We start from the raw sequence: 24,307 nt of genomic DNA, 5'->3' as shown, positions 1-24,307 counted from the left end.
CGACTAAGAGAGGGAGAGAGAGAGACGGAGATAGAGACAGGAAGAAAGTCGATGTTTCCTTTCTCGATAGCGAGAATTCAAACCGGTCGCCCATCGCGTTTCCAAGTTTTTGCTTGCAAGCATTCGCCGTGACCAACGGTTCATCGACGAACACGGGGCTAAACGGGTCATCTCCATTTGTCTTCACCTCGTAGCTTTTAAATTCGTCCGTAGGTCTCGGATAGAAGTCGTTTTTCTCCGGTATGACGATAATTACCAGCAGACAAAGTCGTTCGAACAGCAACGAATTTGTTGCAGGATTTTCACCCATGAATCTGTGAGGCTCCTCTTTTTATCTAAGCCGATAAATCCTTCGAAGGGAAGTAAAATCGATGGTAGTGAAATCCTAGGAAATCTGTTAGCACCGTTTAACGAGGAGCAATAAATCTGTGTGGGCAAGTCGAGGAATATTTTTTTGGTCGTGTAGCTAGACTTTCTGGAAATGAATACAGCGAATACAGTGTGAGTAACGTTCGAAGGCGGAGGGAATATATTCTTCCTTTGAATGCAGTGTGTAGGAACTTAACGTTTTATTTTTTATTCGTTATCCAATGATATATGTTAACAGATAATTACGATATATCTACTTCGATATACGTGTTACTCAACGAAATTCGTTTAAAAGCTTTTCCCATCGTTTAAAACTAGCTGAGACTCGAAGCTTCGCGAACAACATTTCTGATTTAATTCCACTGTTCGTAAAAAGATCCGCTCGATTGCCATTAGACTCAATTCCGATCGGTAGCGCATCCAGACCAGTGTTAATTACCTAACTCGATAGATGAAAGAAACGCGATGCAACTTCGTCTTACGGGACTTCTCCATCTCGTATTTTCGTAGAAACGAAACGTGTGTGTGTGTGTGTGTTTGTTTCAACACGAACATATAAAAGTTTTCTTCTCTACAGTTAACCTCGAACAATCAGACGCTTGAACAATTAAATCCATTGAAAATATCAATCGATTTATCATCGTAAATCGTAATGTTATTGCGAAACTAACTATTAACAAATTAACTATAACCAAACTATTGCCTCTGTATTCCTTTTCGTGAGTAGGCTAGCCACACGAACACCACGGTGACATTCGACTATTTACTTGCCCATTGACACACTTCGCAGGTGTGGCGTAATGTGGACTCGACGAACGCTCCAACTGGCTGCATCGATTTCACGGTATTTCAAACTTCGATATGAAATTCATAAGATCGCGTGAAGGAGGGGCAAGATGTTCCATTAGCATCAAACGAATGCTATATTCGGATAAAAATGATGGCTGAGGAATGAGTTTCGAGCCTTGATGTAATAATTCTGCATGGTGTAAATTTAATTGGAAGCAGTGAATAATCGGTCTAGTGCAGCTTATTTTTCATACGTATATGAGCCGATAAATGTACGTTTAGCGATATGAAATGCATTCTCGAGTATATATATCTCCAGATATTACGTACTTTTACAGAGGTGTAATTTAATTAACGACAAATATATGGGTTCTTGTATTTGGTTTTATATCTTTTACGATATTACGGAGCTAAGATTTTACTGGAAATACAAATAGCTTTCGATAAAAGTACTGATTATCGTGAAAGGTATATGTTAGATCAAAACATGTAATAAGCAAAATGAGAAAGCAACGTATGAGATGGAGAAAGAGCATCGGTAAAGATAATTGTAGCGAGAAATGGTAAAGAAATAAAAGAAGATTAAAGATAATCGATACGTAACGTGTAAAACAGAAACTCGAGACTGCTTGTTAACTTTTCCATCGAATATCTTCCATACTATTCGACGAATCAACGTGTTTTGCTAAAGAATTCGTATCTTCTGGAATAATATATTTCGTAACTTTTAAAATTTTGTATTCGCATTTATGTAGAATCTATATTATTCATTAATCGATTTGTAAAACCTAAAATCTTGTAATTCCCTCTTCGTAAACAGCCATCCTCGAATCTACTGTTTTAAAGAGAAAGTCGTAGATTTGCATTTTTCGTCAACATCGGAATCTTTATTTGCCGAGTAACGTTACCTACCGATTAAATAACTCAATACCTTGTATTAAGATTTTCTGAGTGACTAACGGTTGCTGTCGAGAGTCTACACCAGATCCAAAACAGGATCTTCGCGACAAAATGGATGACGGTCCAACAAAGAAATTCACCAGCCACTCTGAACGATTTAAAACGATGAAATATTCTTGAAGCTATGGAATCTCGATAGGTTTTCAAATATTCTTCAAGCAAACCATTAACTGAATTTAGAGAATTTGTGTGAAGAGAATTGTAGAGAATTTAGTGAATTTAGAGAAGTTGTGACGAGTCTTTCTCTGTGCTGATACAGATAATTTTGATAATTTTACCTTTGACTATCTATATAGTGTAAAAGTTTCTTTCTCCAAAGAAAGTTCCCGAGGAATTACATCGATCGAATGGCTGACACAGGTACAAGGCATGAAAAGAGAAACGATCGCGGATGAAAAACACTTTGATTGATAGGGGAGATTATCTAACTGAAAAAGGTAATAGAAAATGGCAACTAACGATACCAATTAGTCATAGTATTTATACAGATCAATTAAGTTTAATAATATTTTGAATCACTCAAGTCCAAAGAACTGCTATCGCAAATAATTTACGCGTATTATACTATGGTCGGTATCGAGCATTATCGAGATACACGTTCATCGAAAGAATCATTCGAATAAAATTTTTAGTTTGCCTGTTATTTACTTCTGTTGCTTTATCTTAAATAGCGGTGTATGGATGATAATGCGTTCGAAAAGCTCGTTATTTTATTTGATTTCACCAGCAAAATATACAGATATTTATCTGCAGCACATGGAGTTTCTACTCCAAAATTTTCGATGCGTTGCTTTAGATACATTCGTTTTCATACGTCTTAACTTTCCCATTGCTTCGGTGTTTCGCAGCGTTTCAGTATCCAGTTGTTTCCAAGGTGAGCATTTTACGATAATAGATGCATTTCTTGTAGAAGGAAGACAGTTATCTATTAGCGTTCCAACGGATGCATTTTCAACTTTGACGCAACCGTGATAACAGTTCGATCTTTTTTTTTATTCGAACGCGACAAGGTGTATAGTTCTCCGATGCGGTGAAACGCGAGGACATCGAAACAAAAGTGGGAACAAGTCAACCTTCGCAACTTTCAAGGAGTGAAGGTTCAGATTAGCGGTATATTAATACCAGATATAACTCTCATTCCTTCGTACACGTATCGTATGCTTAATCCAAACTCGAAAATAAAAGCTTCTCGTGTTCCATGTCACACACACTTTTTGACTCGTCAAGGTTTCATTACATCGAACAAACATATAGCACAATGTACACCGTTCCATTCGCCTTACGTTTACAATAATTTACAAAAAACGTGCAATTTTTAATAGAATTCTTCAATTTGCGTTTAAATGCAGGTTAAAACTGTTTCTGTTTAATACGAAAAAACATGCGCATGATTATCGAAATGCTTATACAAATTATACAAATAGAAATAAACAAGAGAACGTTACATTAGCAGAGTACTTTGTACAAGTGAATTGATTGATATCTCGTAAAAAAGTGCCGTTAATCTTGCATTAATAAATAATAAATTGTACGCAGTAAAAATAGAAAATTAATCTTTGTACTATAAAACACGTCTTTGTGATTCAGCGTTAGTGACAACGCGCGTATCAATTTTAACGAGCTTTATACCGGGTGGTTGGTACGCGAAAAAAAGGAAGTCGAATATATAGAATAAAAAATTTTTTTTTTAATTTTTCCATCGAGACAACGATCTACGATTTTCTCGAAAACAAAGCCTCAAACGAAAAATTTTTATTCTATGTTTTCGACTTCTTCTTTCGCGTAGAATCATCCCCTTTCCGCTTATACCACCAGTTACCAACCACCCTGTATATTTTTCTATTTTTATTCGCGAGTATAGCTCGTGACGATTAAATCTCTCACTTGTTTCGTACTACGTTTCGGGAAATGCTTATCGTAAGAAAAAAGATGCGATTCGTCATTTTCATCACGCGCTGCCGTTCTCTCGTTGTGACTCGTTGATCGGGCAAGCTGCTTTTAACAGGACGCTTCGCTATTACCATGCTGCTGCAAAGCGGAGTACATACAATACACGCTGTATTATCCGTTTCCAACACAGCCGCGCATAGAATCACAAAAGGTTACTAGGTTTCACATTGCGTAATTATGTCGTCGCTCGTTCCTCCAGGAACTCGCTCTGTTCACCGTGTCTAAATTTTTGTTCGAGTTCGATTGAAACGAACGAGCGGACTCTCCGGCTTCTTGCAGAGAATTTTCCACAAAGGTGAACGCTTCACAGAAATACCACGGCCACCGGTAAACAGATGTATTATTCATGCCAAAGATCAAACGTTAAGCATTAAACGTTAATAATTTATCTTTTCCACGGTTAAAGAGGAATTGAATAGAACGGTGTGAAAACAGAGAAAACGGAGTTCACTTTCACGTGGAAATGGATCCCATACTTATTTTTTTACAACCTGCGCGTTGTTCCTTCTTTCGATATTCATTGACAAATATTCGTAGAACGTACGGTGTATGATTTCGATGACGATGCTATTTCGTTGCTCGTTTCGAATTGAGAAATCGTTGCTTCAAAACAGTTTTTGATCCAACGAATGATAATAGTGTTTCGGGGTCATATGTTCCACGTGATCAGCTTCTGAAAGTAGCCAGACAGACGGTCATTTTTTTAGCGTACTCGCATAATATATACAATCCTCGTGACTCTGGGAAACCTGTTTCGTCGACCTTTAAACGATAATTGCCGTTTATTGCAATTTTCGTTCGAGCTTCGAGCATCGATGCATCGTTCGTCAAATATGGAACGAAATTTTATCATTCGCTTACATCGAGCAATACCAATTTCTATCAGGATACGAGGCTTATAAATACCTCTTACAACAGTAAAAAAACTTTATTTACTTATGAAATTTTGTTTACGTGTGATCGATTGACCGAATAAACCGATCTTCTGGCCATTAAATCTGAACGCGAACATCTATTGCCACGGATGAAAGCGAGGAGAATCAAGAAACTCCTGTTGTGTGAAATCTCGTTACACGAGCTGTTCAGATGGACGAAATTGTACTATACAATTGAACAAAATTTCAGTCTAACTTCTATCATCCTAAAGTTATATTCGATTGACAACTAAGTGATTGCGGATTTTGTCAATACCACCTAATGACAATCAATCAATTAATTGCCAAGCCAATATAACTTTAGAATGATAGAATAGCTTGGCTTATCAGTTGCGAATTTATGCATATCCAAGATCTAAGATATTCGAAAAATAATGAAATAAAACATAGCAGGTGGCTCTTTGTTCGCCGGAAAGTGAAAGAGAAAAGAAATCGAGTCAGAGGAATGGAGGTGATCGAAGAACACCGGAAACCACCGTCGAGACGATTTTCAAGCGTTCGTCGCGTGTTCGCGTTTCCGGGCGGAGAACGTTCGACCTCTTTCTTCTTTTGGCCACAGCTGTAACGTGTAATTACGCTCAATTCGGATTTTCACGTCCCTTTCGTGCCTGCGCGCCTCTCGAAACACGAGAAAGAGCGCGCGCACTCTCGCCAGAATTCGAATCCTCTTCCCACTGTGTTTACTTTCTACGAAAACAATCAGAGGGAATTTTACCGCGATGCTTTCACGATTGTCTCGCGTTCTCATTGTTCCGTGTACGTCAAATCCTATTGAGTTAACACCGCGCTGTCCGCAGCAAACTAACGGCAAGCTTTTTAACTCCTTTGCGCCTTTCCGTGTGAAGACAATTATCGTGCGCGCATCTTGCCCTGCTCGATCCATGACGACTTTATGGGATCTTTCGATCCCTCTCGTCTGTATATGTGCAAATCGATTCGCGTATATGTGCATTGTACATGCGCGCAAGTGTTCCGCTATTTGTTTGCCACAGACGTCTAACGTTTCGTAAGTCTATCCCCTGTGATTTTTGACTAGAACTGTATTTCCTTCATCTCTCGTTTCTGCGGTCGAGAATCAGAAGAATCAACGGACAAGGATGACGCAACTGGCGGTTACTCATCTTGAATTCTATCGTCTTATGGTGGAAAGACCGTTATAAATTTTCTAAACTATACGTCCTCCTCGATCAACAGTAATCTGAACTGCAGAAAAATGTACCGTCAACATAGTCGCGCATTTTTGCCTTATCTTATCGCGGTCGATGAATATTACGAAGCATATTGGAAAGAGGTATACCGTGAGAAATAGAAGCATTGTTACAGCTCGCTTATCGTAGAAATAATTTTTTCTATTACTAAGTACGTGCCGTACGTGTAACTGGATGTTACACGTAAACACTCGCAATAGTAACAAGTGTACAGAAACAAAAATAAAGCCACAAATATCGTGTCACGTTAAAAGAGTATCCGAAAGATATTTTGAAAAAAGAGTGCGAATATAATAGCAGATATACAGGGTGGTTGGTAACTGGTGGTACAAGCGGAAAGGGTGTGATTCTACGCGAAAAAAGAAGTCGAAAGTATAGAATAACAATTTTTCGTTTGAGGCTTTGTTTTCGAGAAAATCGTAGATCGTTGTCTCGATGGAAAAATTAAAAAAAAAAAATTTTTTATTCTATGTTTTCGACTTTTTTTCGCGTAGAATCACCCCCTTTCCGCTTGTACCACCAGTTACCAACCACCCTGTATAAACCAGGAAATCTTTTATGAATATAAATCTATAATGTAAAGTTGCTTTAAGTTTTGTTAAATTAGAATCGTAAATAAATTGAACGCGTCGTGCTTGGGAATAACTTGGTCGATATTATTAACGAGCAAAATCGAAAGTATAATGTAAGAAGTATACTTAAATATATCTTAACACGAAAAGATACACGCATACGTTTTTAAAGATACGCGATAACGTTCTACGCGAACCAGGCAAGAAAGTTGAATTATTCAAGCATTTCCATCGGAAAAGGTGCAATTATATTTTCTAACTATCTGGTTGCATCTGGTCGGCTAGTTCGTTAAGAGAATTAATTAAGTACATTTCCTTAAATAAATGAAAACAATAAAGCACTGACGAAAGTAAGCTTTCTCCTTTATTTTCATCCTTATGGTTGCTTTATTCCTAAAGAGATATTCGATAACTCGAGTGGTTCTGAGGCGTAACCACGGTAGACATTTAATTTTAAGAAGAAAAACCACTGTAGACCTATGTAGAATGAAAGAAACCTTTCCTTTCGCTCGACTAACTTCGAGCGGTAAATCGTTCCGATCCAATAAATAGGAAAAGAATATCGCTGTGCATAATTTTTCCCATTCAAGCGAATCGGTTCTGCCAGCTCGGTCGATCGCTGTAGCTCGATCTCATCGAAAATCCTTATCCCTCCAACGTGCAATTTCTCGTGTCACTTGTGACGAGTCGCGAGTCTTACTATTTGTGTCTACAAGGCGGCACAAAAAATCCCTACACTGTAAGGTAAATAATACTAAACGTAAAATGAAACGAAATTATTCCACATATTCTGTGTATTCTTCGATACGAACGTACAGAATAAGCGTTAAAAAAAAAAGAAAAAAACGGAAGAATAAAATGAGTGAAAAAACGAGAGAATAAAAAATAACACGTGCGATAAGAATATCCATCAAAATGTCCTAACAGAAAGAGGTTCATCTCGTATTTGCTATTTTTTTTAGGTCGGTTTGTTTACCCAAAGGCTACTTATAACTTCGACTACGATTTACATACGGATACCTTTTCCAGAATACTAATGTACCGTATTCTTCGGAAGTACCAGTTCTTCGTCATGCACCTTTCGGTTGGACCTAAAAAATATCCAACCTTGGCTGCTTTCACGTGAATAAGAATCGACCACGGGAAAATCAGAGATTTCTACTCGAATACCGTATGCCTCGTACAGACGCGCAAGATAAACGCGTAGCTCGTAGACAGGTCGCCGAAGAACTGTTACGGCAACGTTTGTTCAAGCACGACGAAAAAACCCGAGCCAAAGGGGGTTAAGTTAAACCGTTGACACGTGATATTCCAGTTGGACCGCGACGCAATAGTATCCGAAATTAACGAGAACGATTCGACGTGCTTTTCAGATGGGAACACGTAGTGTAGGTCTGAACGGGCAATTTATTCCTATCACGAATCCTGACGGCGGAGGTCAATCCACTTGGAGTCAGGATACTTACTCAAACTGGACTTACTGGATATCGTGGAATCGATGATACCGAAGGTTGTGGATGCGATTCACGGAAACCGATCGCCAGATATTTCGTTAGTTATGGTCTCGAACGAAACAAATCGAACGAATCGAACTGCTCTGAATGTGCTATGGGAAACTGTTAACCGAAGGCCTAACAGTTCTTCGACCTTCTAAAACTGTCCAACTTGAGATGATCGAGAAACGTTTGCGGTCCGATCTGATGGATCTTAAAACGTCGGAATTGCTTGCAGGTAAGCTGGAGCGGCAAATTGTTCGAGAATCGGCTAAGAAGTTAACTACCAAGGCAGACAAAAATTGCTTTCGTTTGATCTTTTTCCTTTTTTTTTTTTTTTTTCTTGTTCTTTATGCGTTATTAACGCTTAGGGTGATCGAGAAGAATGTCGAGATTGCGTTGGTAACAGAGTAATAACGAATGGAGAATTTGCAGACGACCTCGTTAAATGTTCGTCGCGGATTCCAAGTCGATTCTCACACTACGACTCACACTCAAACGCGGTAATTTGTTTTAACCCGTTAACCCCTTATTCCTTTTACGATTACTAGATCGGTGGATTTACCAAAGGAAGAGCACTCGTTCGCCAGTTTTAATTGAATCGCTCGAGAAGGATTTATCGTATAAAATTCTATATATTATACATACAGGTAAATATATTTCTTGCACTTGCATATTTCATAGGATACTTAATGGTTGTACAATTATTTTCATTGTGTAATACATTTTTAAATATCTTCTTTGGTAGGATAAAGCTCGCAGAAACGTCTCCTCGGCGTTTGAAAAACATCATATATCTTCTTGCATCTTTTTCTCTGGTATTTTATTTATCAGATAAAATTTCTAAGCAGTGACGTAAGATGTTTGTTTTGTTTTAAACAACAGAATAAAATGACAGAATATATATGCAGCTATATATTCTTCGGGTAATCAGAAAACTAGTATTCTACAATTTAGGAATAATAATTATTATAAAAAATGGTTTGGTTTCAGGATAATAGCGAGCCAGTAGAATACAATAAAGCTTGAAAAATACGGACATACGAGTAGCTACGTATCTTCCATTATGTCGTAAAGATTCGAATATGAGATATTACTATATATAGTTTGACGAAAAAAAAATAACTATTGTTTTTTAAGACAGACCATAAATTTATATAATTTCAGTATTTTTATTGAATTTACATCAATCATAAAAATGTTTCTGACAGATGCATATTATGCACCGTGCAGGAAAACGTTGCATATTAAATAATCATAGTAAGTCACTCTATGGCTTAAATGAAATATTCTTGACGCAGATGGGCTTATTACCAAAGAATTCGATAATTTTTCAGCGATTATGTAATTTGCGACAGATCTTACTTAATGTTACAAAACACTCCGGGACGTTCTTTTGAAATATCGCCACAAGCGGCATTATAGCTGAATTACGACAATTATGTTTCGCGTGTTTGGTATATCCTCCTTTTCTATTAAAAATCTGGATAGAGGAAAATAACACTTGTAAGTACCGAGACAGGATCGATGAGTTAACAACTTCAACGAAGGTTTCTTCGTTTGTACTCACGTAATAGTACACGTGATCGTTATCTATGATCTAAAGAAAAAAATAAAGGATATACAGAAAATCCGTAAACGCTTGAACACTGTTTTCCGCTTGGGAAGAGATTACTGCTGCTCCATCGCGTGAACCAGTATTAATAAATAAAAAGACATAGAGAATCCAGCACAACCTATTAAGCTACTTTAAATATCTAAAATAGAAAAATACACGTTGATATTGCGTCAGTATCTATGTACAGTGTTATTGAGGAAAAAAATATACTTTGAACGAACTTATTTTCCAGAAATTGAAACATTAATTTTTTCCTATTCTAATATCAAAACAGTTATTTTTTATTTGTGCTCCTTTCTCGTTCTGTTTTCGTAGAATGAGAATTATTCAAGAAGAATTAATGGTAGGAAATTAATTAAGGTAGAAAAAATGACAAGTTAATTAATTCAGTCTATAAATTTCAATATCCTTCTGCGTTTCGTATACCTTCCCAAGACTAAATATTTAAGAAATGAAAAAATATATTTCTTCATGTATTTCACCTTGTTTTTTGATTTGGGTTAAACTATAGTCGAAGCCACGTGATTCTACCTTGTTCGAAATACCAAAAGGTAGCAGTGAAACAAGCGACCGCGTTTCTCCGCGTTGAAGGAATGCATGCAAAATGACCGACATAAGAGTTTACTTATCACCTGAGCGTTAAAATGTAAAATTTCCTCCGGGTATTTTTAAGACGACGTTGTTATTAAAAACTGTATAATATTTCGTAATTACATAATAAAGTTAAAATGCATTTTTCAAAGATATAAATGTTAAGTATCAGTCGATACTTTTTAATAATCATTATTGCAATCGTTTTTACTTAACAGCGACATAAAATTGAATCTGTAGTAGATGTTTCATTTCTTCTTAATCGACGTCCATCTTTACCATCAATTATTCATGCTGTGATGATGAAAGAATATTTTTGACACTTTTTCAACGTACAGACATTTAAAGGTCAATGGTCCACAGATTCGTTCATGTAAGTCAGTTATTAAGTAACGTTTGCAAATCAACATAAAGGCCACTCAAATTTGAAAAGATTCCTTTCTTAATTGTACTTTCTTCATGATGAACGCATCGTACAGTCAAGTATAGTGTAAGCAACAAGAGTAATTTCTACAGTCAGTTATTTTTTTCTGTAAAGGATTTCAGTGTAATAAACGCAAACTGCTTAGAAGGACAAAATTAATTTTTCTGCGTTAGAATAAGAGTTTGTAACCAGCATTCACACTATATAACGTTTCATAATAATTCCTATTTACATAAATATATAATTTATCTTTATTTTTATATCAATTTTATAGAAATCATTTATACTATTTAATTTAATTATTAAATTATATAAATTCATACATTATTTCTTGAAAAACTTTCCTATTTACTTTAAAATCTCTCTTGGTGATCGACATAGTCGAGCGACTAGAGTCCTTCAAATGTTTCGACAATTAACCTCAAATCCTACTATATTTGCAATGAAACGTCCAAACAAACACATGCAGTTTTTCCAGAATTAGGTTATACTCTATATAGACAATCTAATTGTATATAGTAGTCATAGTATCATTAATATAAATAATTTCTCCAAATGGACTGTTTCTTTGCATCTTATGTCATCTTTAGACATATTTTTTTATACGTATCTGTTGTTCGTTGAGAACTAATTATTTTATCTATAGCATTATGTATAATCGGTTTATTTATTCATTAGTAATAATAATAATAATAATGATAGTAATCGTAACTGTCGTCTTACACTATACTGACATTTCTGCACAACTACGTCCTACCAAAATGTCAGAATATTCAAGGAATTTTATGTCTGTCATTTCCAACATCGATAAACTCTCCATATACTCATTTGCTGGCACGATCAACGACGAATCCTGCGTACATACACGTTAAACGACAGAGACGCGGAACGAGACCACGAGGAAAGCGGTTGAGGCGAGAGATAAAAGCGGAAGCAAAGTGATAAGAAGAAGCTGGACTTACCGCGGCTGCCACCTAATCCGTTCACGATCGTATCCAGAGTGTCATGGCACAACGATACAACAATATAATCAGCCGCGCACACTGGCGAACCGGCTTGAAAATGAAACCACCGTCAAAAAACTTTGAAAACAGAACTTCACTGACAGTTTATTTCCACACTGTTTTGCGTATATGTACTCTACAGGACAGACAGCTGTGGTCCGCGGTTACATGTCGCACTGTCGCACGCGTGCACCGGGCCTAAAATTCGCAGGTTAGCTCCGATTGGCTGGCGGACCTCGATCGCCGAGTGGCAATCGAACGAAATCGATTCACCTCGAAATTGAATGGATCGAGATCACATATAAAACGAAGCGAGCATGCCGAACGTCGCCGGCCAAGTGAGAGGCTAGCGGCACTACCGACCAACCAATGTGACGTCAGAGTGCCTCCTCTCTTTTTGCCATTCCATGGCGAGCACCGCGAGAAAGGTGCCTGTACAACTTCGTATTCCCTTCTCTTCTGTCCTTGTTTGCGAGGAGCACCGAGGAGACCTTAAGGATACCTCGCTGCCAGCGAATATTTTCATCGAAATTCTTTGGACGAATTACCTTTACAACCGTACTCGACAGGGACCATCCGCGAAAGAATATCTCGAAGAGAGAAGCGGAGAAAAGGCGGAAAACATGAACGATGGCTAACCCGTTTGTCGAATCGACTAGTGAATTGCACGAGGCTTTTGGTCAAGCGTGAAAACGTGAAATTGGTACACTTAAGTGGTCCACTAACCAGTGCTGGAAATGGAGGAGACTGACAATGAGATTGAAAAATTGAATAAGGCAACTCTAGAAATATCGCATCGAACTGCATAATTGTATTTTAATATAATTGATAATCGTTTTTCAAATTTATATAACTTTTATATTCCTTGTACATATCACGAAGAGTATTATATTACATGAAATGTGAAGCTAATTTCGGTCATATGTTATGTAGAAAGGAAGGTAATGTTAGTTTTAGTAATTGAAGAAAATTGCAGTCTTGCTTTTCCCTCGTTATCCGTTCAATAAACTTGTCGCGCGTATGTATTTTATATAGCCGATGAAGTTTTAGACACAAACTAGTTGATGAAGTGTATTCAAGCGTTACTATATTAGATTGGTTGAGTAACAGACATTTTTTTTAGTTTTTCAAGATATCTTAGCTTAAATGTTAAAACGCAAGAATACTGTTGCCAACGAAGTGTATTTATTCATATTGACAAAATTAAAAATATTACTTACAACGTTACTCAAAACAGTTCACTCTTATAAATTTCCAAAACATGTAATTTTTCAAAAAATTATAATTATTAATTCTCGCAGATTTCATTATACAATGAAATTAAATAAATAATGAATAAAGAAGAAAATTAAAGGCGTTTCACATTTTTTTAAACTTATGGCGGATGTAAAACTTGTCGAATGTATTTAAAAATCCGTATATAACAGTCTCTCATATATACGTGGTTCTTGTAAACTGTATATCGACGTAGATGTCATTATTTACGTAGAAATTGACTTTCACTGAATAAAGCTACTTTTTAGGTAACAATCATATAGTTAAAGTGAACCAAGACCAATGTTACGCTTGGTTCACTGAGCCATTCAATTACGTACGGGAAAAAAGAGGTACATATATATAGAGAATATAGCAGACGTCTGATTATCCGCAACGAATGTGAAATAGATCTTACAGATACATAAAATTATGAATTTTTCAGGGCAAGGTGAAAAAAACCACAGGTGTCCATTGAACAGCTGCAAAAATATCAGTATATATATAGTCATAAAATTGCATATTTATTTCCTTCCCTTCCCCAGCAAGCGCCTAACGAACGTATACATATATCGACTAAAGAGAAAGATATCCTTTTTAATTCAAATATAACTGTTTTTTTTATAATTTATACATGCCATTATATACAATAATGTGGTTCTGCTTGAAAAATATTTTTCAACACAACGCAATAATAATAATAACATGGACGTAAAGTTTCGAAGATGACTTACCTTATAGATACATAAAAAATTCCTTTATTTTAAAAAAATGATCGGCACTAATATAATTTGCTAAATTGCCAAACCTTTTATAATTACTGCCAAACTTTTTATAATTACCAATATTCATAAAAATTCAAATAATTTACTTCACAAACATATTCGTAAGTGAGAGATAAATTAAAGATACGTTAAATGGCATTTATACTTGCAGAATTTACCAACAGCTGTTAAGGAAGGAAGTCCGCGTTTCTACAAAGCGATTCTCATATTTAGGTCAAATTCCATCCTACAGGAATCCCTCTTAACTCGACCGTCCTATTTTTGCTGCACATCGTAGTTGCCCTTCAGTACACCAGGTGTAGCAGCCATCAGGGTGAACATAGTCGCAGAATCCTTGGAATAAATGAATACTATCTCTCATCGAAGCTGGATAACGCTTGAAACGTGACATTTCCAAACGAGCCGGGCATGATCTTGTTTTTCTTGAAATGGTTCGGTCATGTCACCCGTTACATGACACCGTACGCGCTCCTCGAGCACAGCGCAAAGCGAAGACCGAGCACTTTCACGTGGAGGCCGCGTTAGTAAATATCATGGCCATATTTTCTATCTGCTCGTCTTTATCTCGCCTGTTCTTCGCCGCGAGAAGCACTCCTATCTCTTTCTGCTTCGCAATAATCGAGTGTGGGTCATTACACGTTCTTGTCTCCTTATTTATTCGTCGTCGGCGCCGCCACTTGTCGAAAACATGTCGCGCTAACCAAGTCCTCCGATTTCCCATCGTAAACGCTCCTCCGGCTGCAATCTGCACGCTTTATCGCGTTCCACTGCCTCAATTATCGCACTCGATTACATAAAACTCTGATATAATTTTCGTGTCACGGTCTCATTTTCGGATAATTTCTTTGAATCTCCTCGTTGTCATCGAGAGATATTAATGCACAAAATAAAGAAGCAAGCAAAGATACACAAAGATATGAACCGTTTCGGTATTAATTGATTTCCATGCCACGTATCAACTTATAGTCGTGTACAACTGTCTGTCAGCGATGCGAAATTGTGGCCGTTTCTTCAATTTAAACGTTTTGTTAATCGTCGTTCCTTCCAAATCCTCGCGCAAATAAACGATACTCTAAATGAGAACTGTGGGAATTTTGGAAAAATTGTCCCAATTGCGAGCTATCTGATTTAAAGTTTCCGTGAAGATAGGCATATACGGGAACGTTTAATGCGAAATAATTAGTACGTCAATGGCTTAAAAAGGAATGGAATCTAAATAATAATTCGTTTCACCTGTTAAATATTATAATGACCACTTTAATTTCGATATTTTATATATTTTTCCATATCATGAGCACGTAAGCATCCATAAATAGTAGGCACAGCAACGGAATTTTTACAAGCGTCTATCATGTATACATGTGTTCATAGGTCAAGAGAATGGATTCTGACGAATGCATATAGACATTCGTAGGGTCTTAACAATGACAGATGAATATTATCGAGAGCGAATCGTCGCGATGGCAGGGGCAAATCCTAATTCGAAACTCGGACGAGTTTCACTGGTGGAAATTCAACGAATCCTTGCAGTTTCTAACGCTTCGCGCGATCTTCCACGAAAAGCAACGTCGATCGCCATGGAACTATCGCGAGGTGCGGAAGCAAGCCGAGTTTACGATCACGACTTTTTCTTCGGCTTTATAGCATGGCATCCGAGTCTCGGTCAGTGGACTGGAGCCATCACGAGAGTAGAAGGAAGCCTGCCAAGGAGAACGAGAAAATTTTCCCTCAGCATCCGCGATCCTCTGTTCCTTATTTCCGATCTAATATGCTATCCGCGAGAAGAACAATCGCGTACAACAAGCGAATATTTTTTATCAGATCGGCAAGCAAATTCCTTCGTAATCTACGATACCTTAAACGTGCTCGTGGCAGAATGATCGACAATTCCTTCGATATCTTGCACGCTGGTATTCGCGTTACGTTAACGCTGCATTAAAGTGACGTAACATTTATGCAAGTTATTTGTCGGAATGATATTTTTAGTTACGAAGCGTTCGCTCGTGAAACGTCGACCTTTCCAGACAGTATGAACGCTTTGTAAACTACCGACATTAATCATCGCGCGTACAGGCTGTTTCAAAATAACAAGCGAGAACCGGCGATGAATCGATCGATCTGTCAGTTGATACGTTCAATAGATTTCAAGCAAATTACTCGATGAATTAATTTGGGCACTTTGTCGAGTTTAGCGAATGCTTTTTATTCAGCGAATGCAACCTTTCATATTTTCATTCATAATAATGTTATAATCTTTCTCCAGTCTCGTCAAGTACACAGCGGAATTTAATATGAATTACTGAAAATTTGTTATGAACTGTTTTGAATAATTTAAAATATGTTCCTAGAAGAAAGTGGTTGCCTGCCACAGCCACGTTTGTTCAAAGCAAGCGTTCGAAGTGAAAATCGTTCGTTCCGATAAATTCGAACGCACCTTCTCACGATTTTTTCTCATTATTTTCTTCGCTCTCTACTGCCAAGAATGCAAAGGAAATTAATCGGCAAGCAGATATATTTATTCCATGATTAGTTATCGAGACACTGAACTCTTAAGATAATTAATATTGGGTTAGCAACTAAGTGATTGCGGATTTTGTCAATACCACCACTTTTTTCCGCGAGGAGGGGAAAATGTTATTACGCATATCCATTAATGTGTTACTGGGTTATATGGGAGTTGGTAGATGGCACTAAAAGTACCTCCTTTATCCGTCCTTTTAACCTTACAAGCTCCAACCCCGGAACTGCCTTATGGCATTACTTCAGGGTTAGCCTTATTTAGTAACGTTCCTGTACAAGAATGCCATCTAGTGACAAAATTCGTAATTTTGTTATTTCAATTCTTACATTAAACGCGACAATTTGTTACATTTCTGCAGTGTCTGTCAATAATTATTTCTTTTTAAATAAATCATAACGGACGTGAATAGAAACTAGTTTTACGTAGTATCTGTTTTATAATAAATATACATATGAGATGGATTAAACGGGTGGGTTTGTTTGATAAAGAAACGAACGGTAAAATTTGTAATAGTCAGTTGTATTAAAATCAATACAAATACAAGAGATAGTGTATGTCAGTTATAATCGTCGTTCGCTTAACGCTATTATGCCGATCGAAAAAATAATAACAATAATATCCTAGGGAACACGTTTATACATCGGCGGACGTTACCACAAAAAGGTAACCTTCCTATGTAACTCCGGCTGAAGATTACAAGAAACGGCAATAACAATCTGTTCTGAATTCACTTGCCTTTAGACTTTTTAAACCAAAACAATCGTTAATATTCAAAGGTACAATAATATGATTCTCCCTCAGACTGGAAGTTTCCGTTTCCATTTAAACTTTTTTCGATATATAAAAAATAGCCACTTTTTGTTGTTTGTATCAATATTTGAAAGGCATCTGTGATTAAAGTTCGTATACATCGTTTCATGTTCTTACTATTGTTCGTATATATTCGTACACTTGTATAATAACTTATATAAGTAAAAATAATTTATATAAATTTATAGGAAAATTAGTAGTTGGGTTACGACTCAGCCTTCTTACTACAATCCAAGTATCAACTTTACGTGACAGGTGCATGGAAAATTGTTTAAATCAAGAGTGGAGAAAATCTTTGCGCCTTGTCTAGTCGATTTTCTACTGGAGATTGCACGATATTTCGCAATTTTCCATATTTTACGATAGCCTACGCATAATCGCACTGGATCATTTCTCTTTTTAACTACAACTATCGGACTCGTATATTCGGACAAGGAGAGCTGAACGACCCCATCGCGCAGACACTCATCCAACTGTTTATTTACCTTACTCTTAAGATAATCGACGTGCTCGATAAACCAGTTCGTTGCCTTTCGCTACAATCGATCTTTTGATTTTACATTCTTCGGTCATCAAAGAAGAAATCGGCAGGTACGCAGAAAAATACAAGGAAAGAACGGCAACACATCCAAACCAGCTGAAGCGAGCAAAACTCTCGTACAAAGAAGACTAAAAAGAAAACATCTCACTGATCTCACTAAAGAAATAAAATAGTCAAACTCGAAGATGGTATCCCGCTGGGGAGAGCCATCCACATGATACTCAGCAATTGAGTTAGAAAAATTTACCAAATGTCCAGCTGGACAAATTGTAAAGTATAAATTAAATGATAATAATAATAATTCTGCGATCCCTCAAACGATCGTTTTTAACCGTTGTACACTTATCATCGAGGCTAAACCGCCGCTGTTACGAGATATTTACAGAGTCTGCATTCGTCGCGTAAGTTCAACTTCGCGACGCACTAGTTCAAGTTCGCGTTGCATAGGTTACATATCGCGGTTCATTCCCGCAATCTTATTCTCAACGCTAGAATTGATTGTAATTTTAATAAATATTAAAAAAAAAAAATTCCCGCAATCTTTAGAATCGTGCACTCCTATCATATTTTAGTGTATATATTATACAACATTGTACAATGTACAATATTTGTTTCAGAGGGGATACGTTTTTCGTAACTCGTACTCGCGTTATCAACCTCGCTGCGACTTCGATACTTAAGCGACATAATCCGTGCAAATGAAATACGTCACTATCCGTGTAAATTATATTTCTCATATCTGGAATATTTAGATTTCTGTTTCTTAAAACGTATGAATTCCTTAATTACTAAAGACGTAATATATTTTTAGACAGACGTTAATTCTTTTCTTTTTTTTTTTTATTTTTCCATCGAGACAACGATCTACAGTGAGATCCGTTATAACGAGACGTAATAAAGTGCACGCGTACCGAGCGAAAATTCAATGTCGATTTTCTCGAAAACAAAGCCTCAAACGAAAAATTGTTATTCTATATTTTCGACTTCTTTTTTCACGTAGAATCACCCCCTTTCCGCTTGTACCACCAGTTACCAACCACCCTGTATAAGACTATTATTTCGATTTTGATTGTTATTTAGTTACGATCGTAGATATAATGTTAATGGATATACGTGATCCTAGATTCTACAATATTAGTATCATGAAATCTTAGAGCTGAATCACCGATATTCGGCGTACCTGTAGCATCTCCAAATGTGGCAAAGGTCGCTGTGGGCGTCTAATATTGAATTTTAATACATCACTGACAACGAATATCCCGGTAAATCTATGTCGCATCGATTTAGTAGAACACTTATTTTCCAGCTTGGTAAAAAAATTCGAAACGAGCGAACAACGTTCCAACATATAAAAATATTTCATGCGTCTTATATAATATTTCTTTTACATAATAACGTTCAAAAATTACCATCGATAATTCATTTACTTTAATAACGAATATTCAAATGCTTCTGCTATCTAAATTTAATGCAACTGGAAAAGAGGAAGCGTAATAATTATTTATCAAATATACGAATCGAACGATCTTTCGAAAGAATTGCGAAAGGTTAAAAGACGAAAGAAGTAAAAGAAAGAGCTATCAAATACTGTTTACATTTTCGACGACAACGAACTCGAAATAGCAAAGTCAACCTGTTTTTATTAAAAAACCATTGTCGATTAAAGAGCTGCTCGTTCATCCGTTTTTGCGGTCAACGTGTGTTTTCTCGCGTTTCACAGCACTTCGTTCTTTTCCACGTAGCATAAAATCTGCGCATGCGTGAAAAATAGATGAACGGTATCTAGCAATAAGTGTAATTCACGTCATATTTTATGTCAAGAACATATGACTGTAACAAATCTCACGTTATTGAAGACTACGAAACCTTTCTAATTTTCGTAACGAAACGTCCAAACCATGTCACATCAATTTAATTGTTATTCGATAGAAATGTTCTTTTTTTTTATTTATTTACATTTTACAATTTGTCCAGTAGGACATTTGGTAAAATATTATAGCTTAGTGGTATAATAATATAACATGTGGATGGCTATCCCCAGTGGAATACCATCTTCGAATTTGATTGATTTATTTCTTTAATGTGGTAAGTGTTTGTATGTTAGGTTATGTCCTTTGTGAGATCTGTTTGGTGTTTCCTTTTTAATCTTCTTTTAATCTTTTTTAATCTTCTTTCGATAGAAATGTGACACTAAAGGCCTAATTTTTTAACGATCCAACTACCAAACACAAAACGCTCGAAGGTAATTACAACGACCACCAAAGATATTTGCATCTTTTCTTACCGTCCAACGAAGCGTTCCCTTAGGTTCCATACGTTTCGTTTGGACAGCGGCAAATTTTTGTCATCATACATGAAGCTATATATTATTAAATGATACGAAATTAAATATGTTTGGAATTGCAAAAGACGAATTACGAGAAATGTAATCTAAGACCAGATAAAAAGTAGAAATAAACCTTAGAAGAGCAAACGAGTATAGTAAAATATTAACGATGGATTTGATATATATACAGGGTGGTTGGTAACTGGTGGTACAAGCGGAAAGGGGGTGATTCTACGCGAAAAAAGAAGTTGAAAATATAGAATAAAAATCTTTTTTAATTTTTTTTTTTTTAATTTTTCCATCGAGACAACGATCTACAGTGAAATCCATTATAACGAAACGTGATAAAGTGCACGCGTACCGAGCGAAAATTCAAAGTCGATTTTCTCGAAAACAAAGCGTCAAACGAAAAATTTTTATTCCATATTTTCGACTTCTTTTTTCGCGTAGAATCATCCCCTTTCCGCTTGTACCACCAGTTACCAATCACCCTGTATAATACAAATAATAAAAAAAGTACGAATAAATAAATTCACGTGGTCGAACGGTTGGTCTTATTTAAATTTCATTGGAATCGTTGGAATCATTTTACAAATATGAGGTGCGATATCAGGTGAACTTGGGGCAATTTCACGGAGGATCCGCTCCAAACATCTATCGATTTTATATTCAGCTGGAATGAAGAGGCACTACCCGCTAGACCTAAACGCTAGATTCAATTAGTTATCTAAACTAAGTAATATTCACTTATTTATAATACTTACTTATAAATTATACTTATCTATAATAAGTATTAACTTATTATAAATAATCAGCCATGTCACTGCGCCACGCCAGAAAAATTACTGAAAATTCTCAACGCGAGAATTGATTGCAATTTTAACAAATAAATAAAAAAAAAAAAGAAATATTCAGCTGGAAAACGTGAAAATCGAGCGAGGAAGACGGGGATAAAGACGGTTGAGAATAATTAGAAAAGTCGTCGACTGACACGACCGTAGTTCATGATCTTGAGCGGCATTCTTGAGTCGTGGGAGTCCTTCGCATAATTAACGCAACAAAAGAATGCAACGGTGAAAGAGAAGCTTAGAAAAAGAAGAGCACAAAGGGGCGCGAGGGAGAAGGATGGAAACGACCGCGTCGGCAAAGAGACGCGAGATGAGGAAGGGAGCAGCCTTAAAGAGAAAAGGGAAAAAAAAGAAATACGAAACGAAGACGGGATACGAGCGACATAATTAATGATTTCACCGTAATAATTAGCGTTTTCACTGATGTTGAATCGCTCGTACATCCTTCCTCGTACTATCGTGTTTACTCTCGCTTCGAGTATAACGGTACCTGCGAAAAATTTTGCTCATTGCCTCGACATAAATTGTATGTAACGTTAATTCATATTAAAGACAGTATGTGTGCAGGTCTTCAGTCCGTACCCTCAATTATCCCAGGGACCCGCCATAAACCTAAACTTTGTAAATTTAATATTTCTGTTATCTGTTTATGAATGGTCCTTGAAACAGCCCTTACTTCCGTCCTTTCTAATTACGGTGAAAGCAGGTAGTTACTTAATGGGCAAAACCCAATACTTGAATAACGAAAAAGCTCGCTTATCCCATAAACAATATTACCTATTAGCCTCATTCTTCCTAACGGAAGGTGCGAACAAAGAATCTGCATTGTTAATTTAAAAGGGCACCGAGCTTTCCTCCGTAATGAGACAGGAACACCTAGGGAAGAAATAGACAAAACCATCGAACAGTGAACATCTCTCCGATCTGTGTAAACCTGTGCTGTGAAATAAAGACAATAACTGTATTACGACTCAGATAGTATTGTTTCATCAAACAACCCCTAAGTTTACGTGACGCGTACGTCGTCCATATCTTCCGAAATCATTTTTCTTTCACGCAACAGTTTTCTACCACGTTACACTTACAGAATAGTAGGAAAAGGAAGCATACGTAGAAAATATAATTATGATGTTAATCAGTAGGTAATGTAAAAGAGACAGTTCAGCGAAATTTTTCTTATTATATTCGTAAAAACTGAATATCAATCGTATAGTAAGGATCGTCATTGAGCGACGATGAAACACGGGAAACGTTAAAAGGTTTATCGTGTATCGTAAAATGTAAGAATGCGTAGAATGGTCGAAGATGCTTCGGGCTATGTGTAGTTTTGAATTGAATGGGCTGCCGGGTGTGAAACTTGCTGAGCACATGCACATTATCGGCAGGATCTTGGCCTCGCATTTTAATTATATCGAGAATGTGTCGCATAGTACTTTCTCTCGTCGTTTTAACAATCGTTAACTTTATGTATTAGACCTCCTATATAGATAGACCTTCTATGAATCACTTAGTTTTCATCGTCTAGCGATTTCAGAAATGAAATTTCACATCCTAAGAATCAACTGCAGGATCATCGTGAAATTCGGTCTTTGAATGGCTCGTTAAAGCTCGAAGCTGCAAATATAAAATAGAAATTTGATGGAAACGAATAAATTTTAATCGACGAAGTTAGCGCGATTGAAAATTAAAATGTCACAAAAGGTAAAGTGAATTGGTATTTCAAGCAGCAGTTTCTTCTTATAACCGGAGGATACCGTGCGATCGAATCGCCTACTTCTACGTGAAATTTCCGGAAATTTAATGATATTTCTTTTACCTTCTATCCCGAACGTAACAAACTGTAGAAACTTATTTGGATAATAATATATCTTACTTCGTAAGCGTTTTACCATCGAACAATGGAAATTAACTTTCGAAGAACTGCGAAAGGAAACGGCTAAATTCGAAACAGCAGCGATTAAACCGTGGGTTAGAACAATTTTCTTAGAATGAAGAGTTACGTAAAACATCGTGCACTGTGTTCGATACACCGATGAGGCACACAGTACGAGACACTCGATGCGTGTAAAAGCGTTTTCCGCAACTGTGATCCACATTATAGAATAAAGGTGGGTGCAACGTCTAACGGAATGCCGTAGATACCACCCACGACCGAGATCACTAACATTTCACATATGGCCGTTATCCAAGGGTAATTTTCGCAACGTGGGAATCCGCGACCTTTTGGTTCTGCATTCGCCTCGATTGATCGCATCTGAATAGCGGGAAAAAGATATTTCGCAAAGGGGATTCCACGAGAAGAAAATCACGAGGATCAAGACGATTAAAGATCCGGTTGCTTAGACGAGTCTAAACAATTAAAATAATTTTAGGAGAACAAATTTAGAAATAACATGAAAATATTTAAAATGCAATGGAATACAGAGTGTTCAATGACGAATTTGTTTTGGAGATGAAAAAGTTCGCTGTTCTATTCGATAAAAGCGTTTTTCAGATATACTCGTAAATGGATCATTTTTCATTTTCACTTGTAAATCATTTTTCCGGAGATATTCACGTCTTGTATCACGGACTACCCTTTAACTTGAAACAGATTGAACATTAACTTGAAACAAAAATTGTTGTTTGAGTTTATTCATATAGATGTAAAGTGAAAATATGTACGTTAAATATCATAATATAATAGTCACCCTACTAACCTCACTAAAGAAATGAAATAGTCAAACTCGAAGATGCTATCCCTCTGAGGTTAGCTATCCACATGTTATTTTTTTTTTATTTATTTATTTAAATTTTACAATTTGTCCAGTAGGACATTTGGTAAAATATTATAACGGTATACTAATATAACGTGTGGGTGGCTACCCCCAGCGGGGTACCATTATCGTGTTTGTTAGGTTATGTCCTTTGTGAGATCTGTTGGGTGTTTCCTTTTTAATCTTCTTTTTATGCTTGATGTGTCGACCGTTTCCGCTGCCAGCCGGTTCATGTTATTTAGCAATTAAGCTAGAAAAATTTACCGAATGTTCAGCTGGACAAATTGTAAAGTGCAAATTAAATAATTAAAAAAAAATAATAATAATATAATAGTAGCATTTTGCTGAGTGTATAGTGATTTGATTCTTTGATATTGAAGACGAAAGTGAAGAGAATTTTAATTTTTTTTGAAAAAAGATTATCTTCCCTGTTGTCGCGTTAGAGAACCAGTCTTTCAGCGAATGAACATATTCGCGATATACCGTTCCCACTTGGCATTTTCTCGATCGAAAAGAAAACGCAATAGAACGTTTTATATAAGAAAAAATACGT

General features: G+C 36.5%; 1 protein-coding gene and 1 long non-coding RNA gene across 5 annotated transcripts in view; both read right to left on the bottom strand.

Moving 5' to 3' along the window:
• The window catches only part of LOC117208543 (titin), a 48,548-nt gene extending 33,523 nt beyond the window's left edge, over positions 1–15,025 (bottom strand). For 3 of the 4 annotated variants that reach the window (XR_004487725.1, XM_033449753.1, XM_033449755.1), the window contains exon 1: positions 11,872–12,275. The gene's annotated coding sequence lies outside the window, so the exon portion shown is untranslated. Of the gene's footprint in view, positions 1–11,871; positions 12,276–14,101 lie in introns of those variants that run through there. The other variant, XM_033449754.1, reaches the window with a different exon arrangement.
• Positions 15,026–15,188: 163 nt separating this feature from the next.
• On the bottom strand, positions 15,189–16,477 carry LOC117208545. Its single transcript, XR_004487726.1, has 2 exons — positions 16,387–16,477; positions 15,189–15,652 (listed from the first exon to the last, which is right to left on the bottom strand). It is a non-coding gene; the product is annotated as an uncharacterized LOC117208545 (long non-coding RNA).
• Between the last annotated feature and the right edge of the window lie 7,830 nt (positions 16,478–24,307).

This window comes from Bombus bifarius, unplaced genomic scaffold (genome assembly GCF_011952205.1).
Source record: "Bombus bifarius isolate JDL3187 unplaced genomic scaffold, Bbif_JDL3187 scf7180000008140, whole genome shotgun sequence".
Classification (NCBI taxonomy): Eukaryota; Metazoa; Arthropoda; class Insecta; order Hymenoptera; family Apidae; genus Bombus; species Bombus bifarius.
This window is presented reverse-complemented; position numbering and strand designations above follow the sequence as displayed.